The sequence below is a fragment of the Diaporthe batatas genome (genome assembly GCF_019321695.1).
Source record: "Diaporthe batatas strain CRI 302-4 chromosome Unknown Contig00004, whole genome shotgun sequence".
Classification (NCBI taxonomy): Eukaryota; Fungi; Ascomycota; class Sordariomycetes; order Diaporthales; family Diaporthaceae; genus Diaporthe; species Diaporthe batatas.
Genome location: NW_025408551.1, coordinates 2,005,703 through 2,018,031, shown reverse-complemented (window position 1 = coordinate 2,018,031; position 12,329 = coordinate 2,005,703).

The window sequence follows — 12,329 nt, the reverse complement described above, 5'->3', positions numbered from 1 at the left end:
ACGTGTCACTTTTATCTCGATCCGATGCCTTGTCCATGCAGGTGTGAAATTCGAAGGGTCTAATTCCATGTACGTGAGCGGGCCGGCGCTGTTTGGTTTGCGCAAGAGAGAAAGTGTGTGTGTGTGGGTTGGATGAGGTGGTGACTCTGGTGAGTGAGTGAGTTGTACCGTCTAAAGTGTACAGTTCAAGGCGTACAAGACACGGTGCGGCGGCCGTGGTTCAGTAGAGAGATGGAGGACACAATAGTCTCCGCGGGCGGGCCAAGAGGGCAGATGAGCAGTGACAAGGCCTTGGGGATGGGGCCCTCAGTGTTATTAGCCATCAGCCACTAGCCAACGAAATATGTGGGTTGGGAGGAGGGAGATCATGCATGCACGTCGTCTGGCCCGCTCTGTTGATCCGTGGATCGGCAGGTTCATATATACGCTCACGCACGTGGCAGGGATCCGACGGGTTTGTCAAGAGTTATATCTAGTCGAAACAATGACCTGGCGGGGGAGGGGGAAAAGGACCAGAACCAGGGGAAAAGAGTTGACAGTGACAGTGAGTGACAGGTGCGGGATGCAACGGCGAGAAATTGGGAGGTCAAAGGCATGCATGCATGCGGCTCTCGCCCGGTCGTCGTCGTCATCAGAGGGACTCGTTCATTGGGCATTGTCACCTCTGCTCAGGTCTGTGGTTCATTTCATGGCGGGGGGCGGGCCTCGGGAAGGGGATGGGGCGCCGCGCATACGGGGAGAGGGACTCGGAGGGAGAGGTACGGAGTAAAGGCACTAACTAATAAGTAGACTAATAACGCACACTTGTAAAGGGGGCGGGCGTGAGGGCCAGGGCCAGTGAGCGAGCGGACTCGAGTGTTTTCGGGTGGGGACGATCGATCAAATGTCGGGCCGCAAATTTGATTGTACCAAAAGAGTCTGAGGGTGAGCAGATGCGAGATGGTTCCTCAGTAATCACAGTTCATGTCCGAAGTTCACGCGGCTGCACGTCTGCACGTACGTGCTTACATGCTACTGTGGTAGTACAACTGTCAAGCACAGCTCAGTTGGAGGACCCCGAGACGCCACAGCAGGGAGCCCCCTGTCTGGGCGGGCAGCGCCAGAAGTCCCAAACGCGTTGTGGCCCCCCAGACTCCAGACGTCCGTCCTATCTAAAGCAGACTAGTAGTAGTGTAGGAAGGTGTCTTCAATCCGAGTGCATACTGTTATTAGCAGGCCGCTTGTATGGGTAAGTCACTCAGTCAGGTCTTGTTGTCTTCGCCTTGGATCCTCGTCCTTGTCCGTGTTCGCGGTCACGTCCCTCTCGCCCATTAACACGCACACCAGCAGCCAGCCTCACGCGTCCAAGCACGTATTTGCCGAGTATACACAGACCTATTGGTCCAGATTATCACATCATCAAACATGCTCCTACCGTACCAGCGGGACCTACCTATAACCTAGTCGATATAGATAGAAATACGTACGCGTTACCAAGCACAGCTTGCAGGCCAAGGTCTGTTTCGGACGAGTCAGAAGCGAGTCCTGCGCCGCCTGTCATATCTCCCCCCACAATTATCCAAAGAGCTTCTTTTCCGACAAACCACTTTTGCTTCCTTCCCGCAGGAACGAGCTTGCCGCACCTCTGCCGCACCTGGCTGCCCAGCCGTCCGTTTCTCCAACTCTAATAATTCTCCTTTTGGGAACTTTACACTACACTAGAATAAGATGGTATATAGCTCGCTTAAAAAACACTAAAGCTTGCTTAAAATTAATAAGAATAAAATAGCTAAAATAGGTAAAAATTAATATAAATAAGGATTAAATAAGAATTCTATACCTAAAGGTAGGTATAAATATTTTATAAGTTTATAAAAAATAAATATATAAAAAATGTAATTTTATATTATTATAAATAGATAATATAATATATAAATAAATATATTATAATAGCAATTTAATTATATTAAAATTATATTTTAATTAAATTATAATTACTTTATAATTATAATATAAATATATTTTAAATATAATTATAATATAATTATAACTATTTAAAAGTTTAATTAAACTTTTATACTAATAATATAGGTAATAAGGTATATTATTTTATATAAATAGTATAAATATTATATAAAAGGTATAAACTATTAAATAAAGACTTTAAATTTAATTTTATATATAAAATAAAATATATTTAAAAATAAATATAGCTAATATAAATATTAAATAAAATAAAATAAAATAATAAAATAATTTAATTAATAATTAAATAAAGTAAATTAAAGAATATAATTATAATTTAATTTTAAATATAACTTAAAGTATATTTTAAATATTTTATAATTATTATTTTAAATATATTTTAAACTTTTATTTAATAATTTATATGAATATATTTAATATTTATAAAATAATAATATAACCTTTTAAGTAGTTTATATAAATATATTATATATATTAAAAATATCCCTTTACTTTATAAGGGTAGTTTAAAGGACATATTAATAAAATATATAAATAATATAAATATAACCTTTTATAACTTAAATAAAAATTATATATAATATTATTATTTAGGAATTAGTTTTTAAATTTTTATATATTTAAAAATTTAATTTTATAATATATCTAATTAATATCTTTTATTTCCTTTATAAATTTAAAATACCCAATTTATCCTCTTTATAGCTTCTAACCCCTTTATTAAAACTATAATATTAAAAATTTATAAAAAATATTAATAAAAGGTAGTAAAAACTTATAAAATAAAGTTTAAGCAATTAAACCTACTATTTATATAAATAACTTATATTTATAATAATATTAAACTTTAAATTAAATTTATTAAAAGGAATTTTAATATAAGTTAAACCTTTAATAAGCTATTATAAAATTTTAAATAAAATATATTTAATAGCTAAAGCTAGCCTATAAAATAAAATTCTATTATTATATATTAGGTTAGGTATATATTATTAATATTTAACTACTTTAATAATAATAAATAAAGTATTATTATATTTATTAATATTTAAAATTATAAGTAAAATAAAGCCTTATAACTATATAATAATATAAATAAAATAGGCATTTTAAATAATAATTAAAGGCTTATTATAAATATAAATATAGTTTAGTTTTATTAAACTATTTAAATAAAGGGTTAAATATTATCTTTTAAATAATATAATATATACTTTATAATAGTATTAATATACTAAAACTATATTTATTTTTACTTATATACTAAGTTATAATAACCTTTTATTAATATAATAAAGGTAATAAAGAATAAATAAAAGAAGATTTACGTTTAAATAAAAACCTAATATATAGATAGAGATTATAAAGTATATAATTTATATATTTTATAATAGTATAATAACTAATATTATAAAGCTAATATTATATAATAAAATAAACTTTTAAAATTAAAATATTATATTAAGATTACTAGAATAAAAATAGTAATAGATTATACTATTTAATGCTTATTAAAATATAAAATAAAATAAGTAAAGTATATAAAAGCTATTTTAAATTTTATTAATATTATATATTAAATAAATATAGATTAAATAAATATAAACTATTATTTAATATATTAATTAAAAACTAATAATTTAAGAGGCTATTTTTTAAAATTTTAATAGCTAGTTAAAATAATAATATATATTACTTTAAGGAATACTTATAATATTAAAAGATATTAATATATATATATTATAAAGTGCTTATAATAAGGTTTAAAAGTGTTATATAAGAGTGAATAAGTATAATAAGTAGTATTTAAGGGTTTTATAGGTATAAAAAGACTAAATTTAAATTATAAATATAAACTATCTTTAAGGCTAAAATACAATAATTAATAGAGACTATTCCTAAATTACTTTCTAATTTTATATATTTAAAGTATAAAATATAACTATAGAAATACTTATAACTATTTATAGAAAATATATAAACTATTAATTTAACCTAGTTAATAAGACTTTAAAACTAAAAGAAACTTAGCTATAAAATATAATACTAACTACTAATAACCCTATTATAAATTTTAATAAGTTTACTAATATATACTTAAAGGAAGTATATATATTAAAAAACCTATATAAAAATTTATATTATTACCTAACTATTTAATAACTATTATAATAATATAATAATATAATATTTATAAATATATATAAAAGTTAAAATAATATAAATAAACTTTATATTTTAATATATAAAATATATTAGGTTTATTTTCTAAAAGTATTAAAGTTAATATAATTTTATATTAATAAAAATAGTTTAATATTAACTTTCTATTAAAAGTATACTTTCTTAACCTTAATTAAATATAACTTAAGAATTAACTATAGGTAATTATAATATATTTAAAATATTATCTTTAATAAAATAAACTATATTATTATTATCTTTTAAAACAACTAAATATCCTTAAAAGCATTAAATATTTAAAATAAACCTTTTTTTTAAATAACTTAAAGGTATTAAATAAAATAAGTTAACCTTTAAACTTTTTAACTTAATTATTAATAAAGGTATATATAACTTATATTTATTCTCTACTTACTCCCTACTCACTCATTATACTAGTTTTAATTACTATATATATATATATTAATAACTCTAGCACTTTATTCTCTTACTACCTCCTTTTTAAAAATATCTTTAAAATCTAAAAAAAGTATAGCCTCTCTTTCAATTAATTATTCTAAACTAAAAATAATATACAATCCTAACACACTATTATAATAAATATAAACACTAAATAGATTACTAATATACCCTTTATAAAATATACTTATTAATTTTATACTTACTATAAATTAAATTTAAGACAATACCTATCTAAGCTTAATTTATAAGGTTAGTTATAATAAAAACAGGTTTTATATATTATAATATTTTATATAATATACTTTTTTATAGTATTAAGAAGATTATAAAATAATCTTACTATTATATTAAAAATACTTACTTTTACTACTATTAAATTAAAAGACCTTTATATAAACTAATACCATTTAATAACCTATAAATATACACTATTTAAATATTATTTATAAACAGCCTTTACTAATCCCTTAAATTAATACATTTAAATTATAACCTAATAATTTAAAATTAAATTAAATAAAAACACTAGCTTTATTATATGTAAAATTAATTAATATATTTCACAAATTACACTTAATATATAGAACACCATTAAACTATATATAAATACTATTAAGTCTTTCTATTTTAGAGAATACTATTAATATTAAACTTACCTTACTTAAAGGATTCTTTATATATATTACCTTTATATAGTTTTAAATCTCCTATTAATTAATCTTAAAGGTTATTAACTTAATATATAATATTTCTAATAGTATTACTTTCTAAAAATAATAATATTTATACCTACTACTAATATACTTAAAGTAAATAGTTTTATAATTAAATAAAACATCTTATTACTAACTATAAACTAGTAAAAATACCTTTTAAAAATAACTTTAAATAAACTAAAATTTAAATAAAACCTATTTATTTAAAAATTTAAAAAGTACTTATTATCTAGTTTTTTACTATTAAAATAGTATAAAAAAAGGTATAAGTTATTCTTATTATACCTTAAATATACCCTTATTAATTCTTTAAAAGACTAATATATTTAAATTATAATAATTTAATAAATCCTATTTTAACAACTAATAAAAACAAGCAGCTAACCTAAAAAGATCTAAATATACTATCTACATTAACCTAAGGCTTTAAGTTAACATTTAAATATAATATACCATTTATAAGGCCTATAAACAATACTTACTCTACTCTTAACTCACTAAAATATAAATAAAGCTAAGTATATAAAGAGAGTATAAAGAATACTCTAATTACTATCATTAATTTAATATATATTAATAATAATACTTTAAATAAAGTCTTAAAAGAAGCTTTAAAATTTTTAAAGTTTAAAAATTTATAAAAAAGTCCTCCTTATTTATTATTACCTTTTAATATATTAAAGTTAGTAATAACCTATATATATATATTTTATATTCTATACTACTTTATTATTTTATATAATAAATAATATTCTATAATATATTAACTTTATATATAATATAAAGAGTAGTAACTTACTTTTTTTTAATTAATATTAGTTATACTTAAAGTTTTATAAAAGGTTTAATAGTTTCTTATAATAGTACTATATTATTTAAAATATATATTTAATATAAAACTAGAATATTATTATTCTACCTTACTTAACTTTTATTTATAATTAGTAAATTTTAAAGGATTTCTTTAAAGAGTCTTTTATATATTATATTCCAGTCTTTATTTACTAATATATTATTATTTATAGAGTTAATAGGTAATATTAAAGAACTTTTTATTAGGTTTTTTTATAACATCCCCTCTTATAGTATCCCTTTATATAATATCCTTTTTTATAATATCCCCTCTTTTAGTATCCCCTTTTATAATATCCCCTTTTATAGTCTTACTACTATAAATAATAATACTTCTTTTTCTTCTATTAGTTTTATTATATTTATATTAAATATATATATTTATAAAAAATTAAGTTTAATAGTCCTATTATATTAAATAAAAGGGGTAATTAAAAAGCTAAAAGGGTTTTTATTTTTATTAAATAAAAAAAGGTTAATTATAAAATAATATTAAAAATATATAACTTATATAAAAGTATAAATAAAACTTTATAAAAGAAAGAAGTTAAATATACTAAGGGTAAAATAAGGGTTAACTTATTATAAGCTTTAAATAATATAAAAATAAAAGGTAGCCTTCTATATATATTATATAATACTTATATATATAATATATATATATAAGTAATATTATAGTAAAGGTAAAAGGTACTTAAAAATATAAGAATAAAAGGAATAAAAAGTAAAAGATATATTAATTATATATTTTAACTATATAAAAGTAGTAGATTATTAAAATTAATATTAAAGTAATAAAATAATTCTTTATATTAAACTTTAATATAACTATTTATCTATTACTATTAGATTAATAGAACTTATATATAAAATATTATAAAAATATATATTAATTTACTAAATAAGCTAAAATAATAGTTATTATTTTAATTTAATATAATATTAATATATAATTTAAAAATATTAATATTAATTTAAGGGTAGAAAATAAAAGTATATATACTAATTATATAATAATATTTTATTTATATAAATATAATATTACTATACCTAAAATATATAGTAAAAGAATATAAAAATATAAAAAAAATTAAAAAATAAAAGAAATAGTTAAAATTATAAAGAAAATATTTAAAAATTAACTTAATATTACCTAACTACTTAAAATAATATTAAGATAACTAAAATATAAAATAAATAAAATAAAATTATATTAAAATTATATTTTAATTATATTTTATTAAAATTTTAAAGGTATTTTAATTATATTATATATAACTTAAATATATTATATATAATTTTAATATATTTTAATATATTTAAAATATATTTTAATAAAATTAATATTTATTTATTTAATAATTATATTTATTTATTAAATATTTTTAATTATTTATTTATATAAAATTATATATTTAATTATTTATTTATATAAAATTATATATTAATTAAAATTATAAATTTTAATATTTTTAATATATTTTTAAAATTTATTTATTATTTTTTAAATATTTATTTAATATATTTTTAATTTTTAATATATTTTAATATATTTTAATTAATATATATTTAAATATTAATTAAATATTTAAATATTAATTTAATAATAAAATAAAAATATATAATATTAAAATTTAAAAATATATAATTTTATTTTTATTTTTAATTTTTAATTTTTAATATTTAATTAATATTTTAAATATTTTATTAATATTTTAAATATTTATTTAATATTTAAAAATTTATATTTAATATTTAAAAATAAATATATTTAATTAATATATTTAAAAATATAAAAATATATATTATAAAGTTTTAATATAAATTTAAAAATATTTATAAATATAAAAATTTATTTAAATAAATTAATATTAAATAAAATAATAAATAAAAATTAAAAAATAAATATAATTATTAAATAAATAAATATTAATTTATATTATTAATTATTAATTTTATTTTAAATTATTAAAATAATAAATTATAATAAATTATTTATTATAAATTATTTTTATAAATTTAATATTTTATTAATTTATAAAATATTAATTTTATTTTTATTTAATAATATAATTAAAAAATTAAAATTTAATAAATTAAATAAATAAATAAATATATAATAAATATATATTTTTATTATTTTAATAATTTAAAAATAAAATTAATAATTAATAATATAAATTAATATTTATTTATTTAATAATTATATTTATTTATTTAATTTTTATTAATTATTTTATTTAATATTAATTTTTATAATAATTTTTATATTTATAAATATTTTTAAATATAAAATTAAAAGATTTATAATTATAATTTTTAATTAATTTTATTTAATTATTTTATATAATTATAAATTTAATTATTAATAATTATTTTTTATTTATATTATTATTTATAATATTTTTATATTTTTAATATATTTTTAATATATTTTAATATATTTTAATATATTTTAATATATTTTTAATATTTTTAATTTATATATATTTAAATCCTTTTAAATATAAAGTTAAAAACTTATAATTATAATTTTTAATTAATTTTTATTTAATTATTTTATTATATTATAATTTAATTTAATTTTTAATTTTATTTAAATTTTTTTAAACTTTATAAAAGCTTTTATTTTTATAAATATAAATTTTAATTTAAAACTTTTAAGTTTAAATTTAAAATTTTATAAATTTTAATATATTTTAAATTAAATTTATAATTCATAATTTCTTTAAAAATATATTAATTATTTTAAATAATAATAACTTTTTTAAAATAAAATTTATTTTATATAATTATAAACTTAATTATTAATAATTATTTTTATTTATAATAAAATTATTAAAATTATAAACTTAAATAATAAAATATAATTATTTTATTTAATTATTTTTAATTTTAATAAATTAAATAATTATTTTAATAATTTTATTTAATAAATATTTATTTATAAAATAAAGTTAAAATTTTAATTAAAAATAATAATTTTATTTTTATTTATTTTAATTAATTTATTTAAATTATATAATAAATTTAATATTTATATATAATATTTATTAATATTAAATTAACTTATAATTTATAATAATTTTAATTTTTAATAAATTAATTTATATTAAAATTAATAATATTAATTTAAATTAATATAATTTAATATATTAATATAAAAATATTTTTAATAATAAATAATATTATAAATATAAATTATAAAATTATTATAAAAATTTTATATAATAAATTTAATTAAATTAATTTTAAAATATATTATATTTTATTTTAAAATTTTAATTATTTATTTTAATTTAATAATAAATTAAAAATATAAATAATTTATATATATTTAAATATTAATTAAATATTAAAAATATATAAATTAAAAATTTAAAAATAAAAATTTTGAAAATAAAATAAAAAGTTTTAAAAATATTAATAATTTAAAAGTTTATATTAAAAATATTAAAATTTAAAAGTTTTAATTAAATATATAATTTTATATAAACTTTATATATAAATTTTATATTAAATAAATAATTAAAATAAATTAAATAAATAAATATAATTATTAAATAAATAAATATTAATTTAATAATATTTATAAATATTTAAATATATATAATATATTAAAATAAATTATAATAAATAAAATTTATTATAATTTTTATAAATTAAAAATATATTAAATAAAATATTATTTAATAATAATTTAATTAAATAAAATTAAAATAAAATAATAAAATAATTTTAATTAAATTATATTTTAAAATTTATTTTAAAATTTTAATTATATAATTTTAAATTATTTTTTAAATATAAAATTAAAAGATTTATAATTATAATTTTATAATTAATTTTTATTTAATTATATTATATTATTATAATTTTATTTAATTTTATTTAAACTTTTTTAAAATTTTTAAATTTTTTAATTTTTTTTTTAAAAATTAAATTTAAAAAAACCTTTAAATTAAATTTAAAATTCTTATAAATTTTAATTTTTTTAAATTAAATTTATAATTTTTAATTTTTTAAAAATATATTAATTATTTTAAATATTAATAACTTTTTTAAAATAAAATTTATTTTATATAATTATAAATTTAATTATTAATAATTATTTTTTATAAAATTATTAAATTTATAAACTTAAATATTATATATAATAATAAAATATAATTATTTTATTTAAAAATTATTTTTAATTTAATTAAATAATTATTTTAATAATTTTATTTAATAAATATTTATTTATAATATAATAAAATTAATAATTTTAAATTTATTAAATAAATATTTATTTAAATAAAATTAAAACTTTTAAAAAATAATAACTTTATTTTTATTTATTTTAATTAACTTATTTAAATTATATAATAATTTTATATATAATATTTAATAATATTAAAATTAATTTATAATTTATAATAATTTTAATTTTTAATAAATTAATTTATATTAAAATTAATAATATTAATTTAAATAAATTAAATATAATTTAATATATTAATATAAAAATATTTTTAATAATAAAATATTATAAATATAAATTATAAAGTTATTATAAAAATTTATATAATAAATTTAATTAAATTAATTTTTAAAAATATATTATATTTTATTTTTAAAATTTTAATTATTTATTTTAATTTAATAGTAAAATTAAAAATATAAATAGTTTATAATTTTAAATTATTAATTTATTATTTTTAAATTAAATTTTAATTAAAATTATTAATTAATAATAAATATTTATTTAATAAAAAATAATTATATTTATAAATAAAATTTTTAAAATTTAAATTATTTATTAAATAAAATAATATTAAAATTATTATTTATAATTAATATAAAAATAAAAATAATTAATAAATAATTTAAATTATATAATTTTAATTAATAAATTATAATAAAAATTTATTATTAATTTTTAAAATTTAATTTTTATATAATTTAATTAATTTATTAATTTATATATATATATATATATATATATATATATATAATAATTTATATTAATAATTAAATTATTATTAAATTATTATTAATTATAATTAATTATATTTATATAAAAATATTAAAATATTTTATTAATTATTTTTATAATTTAATTAAAATAAAATTAAAATAAAAATATTAATAATATTATTATTAAATTATTATTTTATTATTTTATTATTTTATTAAAATATTATTAAAATAAAAATATTTTATATTTAAATTATTTATTAAATTAATAAAATATTTTAAATTTTATTTTAAATTATTATATTTTATTTAATTATTTTATATAATTAAAAATATTTTTAAAATTTAAATAATTTTATAAAATATTAATAATATATTTATAATAATTATAAATAATTTTATTATAATATTAAAATTTTTATTAATTTAATAAATAATTTATATATAAAATTTAAAAATATATAAAATAAATATTAATTAAATAATAAATAAATAAAATAAAATTAAATTAAAATATTAATAAAATAATTTAAATTATTAATAATAAAAATATTATTTAATTAAAATAAATTATTATAAATATTTAATTTTTAAAATATATTATATAAAATAATTTTATAAATATATTATAAAATTTATATAATAAAATAATTTTATTTAATAATTAAATTTTATTTAAATAATTTAAATAATTTTTTAAATTATAATAATAATATTATTTAATTTAATTAATTTAATTTATATAAATATATAATATTTTAATTTTTAAAATTTATATATAAATTATTTAATAAATAAAAATATTTAATTATATTAATTAATTTTTATAATAATTATTAATAATATATAAATTAAAATATTATTTATATATTTATTTATTTATTTATATAAAAATATAAATATATTTTATTATATTTATTATATTATTAATATATATTTTATATAATATTTTTAATATAATATTTTATTTATTTATTTATTATAAAAATAAAATTTTAAATATATATAAAATAAATATTAAATAAAATAATAAATAAAATAATAAAAATAAATTAAAATTAAATTTTATTATATATATATAATTTAATAATTAATTTATTTTATTATATTATTATTTATAATATTTTTATAATATTTATTTTATTAAAATTTATATATATTAAATTTTAATTAAATATATTTTAATAAATT